Raw genomic sequence first — 3683 nt, forward strand, 5'->3', positions numbered from 1 at the left:
ACAGTTTACATAGGATGAGAAATGTCGGAATTTTGTCCCAGTTCTTCCACAAGCATTGAAGATGTCCTCAAAGACATTGCAACGGCTTTGGTTTCTAGCATCGAATGCGTTATCTTCAATGAGAAAGGTAGTTGTATATTGGATTGCTTTATTCCTTACGGAAATTCTCCGAACAAACTTGGACTTTGTCTTGTTTGGTGCTATTGCTCAATTTAATTTAAACTGCACAATCATTTATTTATAGATCCAAATGCAATCTCTTGGAGACTTTGGGGCTCATGATCCATTTGGAATGTAATATATATTTTTTTCATTCACAAATACATATGTATGGTGCACCCTGAACCATTTGGCGTGCAGCTCACGACCTCCCAATGAAGCTTTGCTACCCAACGTGGTTTTGAGATGGATTGGTTTTGAGGGCAAGTAGCGACAGACTTTACCAAGGGATGAAAGCTGATAAGTAGTGTTCTCAAACTTACGCAAATAACATTAATTTCCAGCCTGGGCCCTTAAGTGCATCTTCTTGCATCCTGAACCTCTATTTGCATCATTTGCAACTTTGGTCCGTTTTCACATTTTTATGCATTTTAGGCTTCTTTTGACTGATTTTTGAAGTTTATCTGCATCTTTATTTGAATCCTGGGCTTGCTTTATACATCTTTATTCGCATCTTGAGTTCTTTTTGGTGCATAAATTTGAGAACACTACTGATAAGACAGCTATAAAAGCCGCAAAATTGAAAAGAACATCATAAAACGTTGGCCAATCGAAATTGATCATTGGTATCGAAATAAGTTTTGAATTGAAAATACTTGACGAGGCTAACCGAAAGAAAAATAGACGTGTCTCGTAATTATTAGCTGTAGAAGATGAAATATATGTGCTTCAAGTAATTTGTCCCCCCCTCCCTTATTATGCAATATTGCTTAACTTTGACTACTTTTCATGGGTGAAAATGGCAAACTTGAATGGGTGAGCAATGTCCAACAAGAAAACGAATAGTGTGGTTACGAGAAACATTTCAACAATATGTTGTCGATATTTCTTATCCTTTGTATATTTTCGCGTGAGATTGATGAATTACGCAAGCTTCTTTGGTGAAAGCGCTATAAATAATCAATGAATTAATAAACACTCTTGAACATACCTTAACATTGTTGAAAATTTATGTGCATGTACGATCTTATGAACATTGAAATAAATATGATAATGCTGATCAGCATATTGCGACATCCTTAAGAAACCATTTAGCCATGAGTTAGAACATTTGGTAACCTACGCTGACAACATGGACACTGGTCCAGTTATTGATTTAGAATCAAAAGCCAATTCAACTTTGTGGGGATCACAAACATGGAACACAAGAGGCGAAGCATTTAAATAACGTATCATTTCCTCTCGCATCAGCATTTTGAATCCAAAGAGGGGTAGGGATGAGTTTTTTTAATATCATTTTTCTAATTAACCATATCATCTCTGACTGGATAATCTGTGAGCAAGAGTCCCTCACAGATCGCATGAAAATTTGATTCCAAATGGAATCTACTACACATAGATGTCCTCGATTTCGAAACCTAAAAAGAAAATACTGGAAGCATCTTTAAAAAGCAACAGCATTATATTTGTTCGAGAATTCCCACCCGAACCATTGGTCCCCTCAATCAATAGCGGGACACGGTGGTTATAATTTCTCATTGAGTGTTTGCTCGAATGCCAAGATTTCTAGTTGCCGTTTTCCTTGATAAGGAAAAAAAGGAACATTTTTTGTTAAATAAGCATCTTTGAAAGTAACTCTTATTAGCATATCAAATCACTTAAAATACATTATGAATTATCGTTGTCCGAAACCTAATCAAACAATATCGTTAGTGCTCCTAGTTATGGACTGACAAAATGTTTCATTAATATCCTTTTAGCAGATGCTTAGTTGTTACACTTTTTGCGTTTTGGAGTAAAATAAATCGAAAAATGACCAAAGGATACTTTAATTGATTACCAATACAAATCCGAATCGTTATGAGTAGTTCTTTAGTTTGATTGTATTGGTCGTTGATAGTTAGAAATTATTGATCACTAGTGTACTGATTGTGTTTCTTAGATCAGTTTGTTGAGCTTATTTATGTGTTTTTGTGTTGTTTATCTAGATTCGGCTCTTGATTCCTAGCTTTTTCGTGTCCTTTATTTCTTGTTTACTACCTCCATCTTAGATTTGTATGTTTAGTTTGATGTGAAGTAGTTCATTCCTATTTTGGTTTGTTGTCCCATATCTCAAAATAACATTGCATAGCCTCCTAGTTTTCTTTACAGTTGTCCTCTTTTTCTTGGTCTCTTGATTTTGCTGCTCATTAATAGTTCCACTGCATTCACGATGGAAGCTATCTTTGGAGAGTCAGCAAAGAGGCTAGACAATATATGAACTTGGTCTTGGCAGGGAAGGATCCTTCCGTAGTCAATAAGCCTTTTAACAAAGAGGCTTTAGTTGCTTGGGTCAATGAAACTAGTGTGGTGATGCATGAAGAACAGGCTCACCCAGTAGTTGAGAAGTCGACTGATTTGACCAATGTAGAGGTTGAAGTAGTAGCTCCTCTTGAAATAGAGCAGGAAAAGACAGTTGTAGAGACAACCGTCTGTCCTGTTTACCGGAAGCAGCCATGTCCTGATGAAGGAAAAGGCTGTCAGTTTCACCACCCTAAATGGTGTCAAAAGCCTCTCAAGTTTGGCCTTGAGAAGTACAATAGAAAGAAGGGATGTTCAAAGGTAGATTGTCCTTTTTTCCACCAGTGCATGTGCCGTCAGTCCATGAGACATCGAAAGTGCTTTTATTTACGGTGTACCTCCGTCCACGTAGAAGGGACGCAAAGAAAGCCGAGAAATAGGATGGCTCAGTTTCGTAGTTTTAGAGCTGACCCTATTCCTAAACCCAATCCCACCCCACTCCCCTTCCTTAACCCATTTAGCTTCCTTGCTCCCTCTCCTCTCACCTCCCATTCTTTCTCCCAATTCCCTCCTCTTCCTTCAAATACCCAATCCATCCCTATTTTTATAAACACTCCACTCCCTAATATTCCTTGCCCCACCCTTATTCCCAAAATACGTTCCTATTCAAATGTAGCTCCCAACCCATTTCCCAAAACAAACCATCCCCATTAGCTCATGCTTTGCCTCCAGAAGAACGTAGCTTTGTTGATAAGCGGGATTTTTTACGGTTGGAGAGGATGGTCCAAGAACTTGGGAACTTGGTCCGTCAAAAGAGAGGCCCGTAAGGGGGCTATATTTGAGCGTACATTGTCTGATTTCTAAAAAAGACAACGCGAAAGTTAAGATCTTAGAAGAATTAGACGTTGAGAGAGAGATTTCATTCATCTCTATAACAGAAACCTAACTTCGGCCAGGGGTCTTAGATGAAGAACTACCATAGTTGGTTTCAACTTAGTTCGTTGTGATAGAATACGCCCTGATAATCCCATATTCCCACATGGGGGTGTAGGCCTATATGTTAGGAATGATTTGCACATTAGTCATGTACAAATGTCGAATGGAGAAGTAGAGGTCTTACTTTGTCATCTTCGAGGTCTTGATTTGTCTATTGTTACAATGTATAGACCCCCTTCTTGTTCAGTAAGCTCTTTTATGTCAGCTCTCCAATTCATTGGAAATGAGTTGGATAAGGCAGTTTGCTC

Source organism: Tigriopus californicus, chromosome 7 (assembly GCF_007210705.1).
Source record: "Tigriopus californicus strain San Diego chromosome 7, Tcal_SD_v2.1, whole genome shotgun sequence".
Taxonomy (NCBI): domain Eukaryota; kingdom Metazoa; phylum Arthropoda; class Copepoda; order Harpacticoida; family Harpacticidae; genus Tigriopus; species Tigriopus californicus.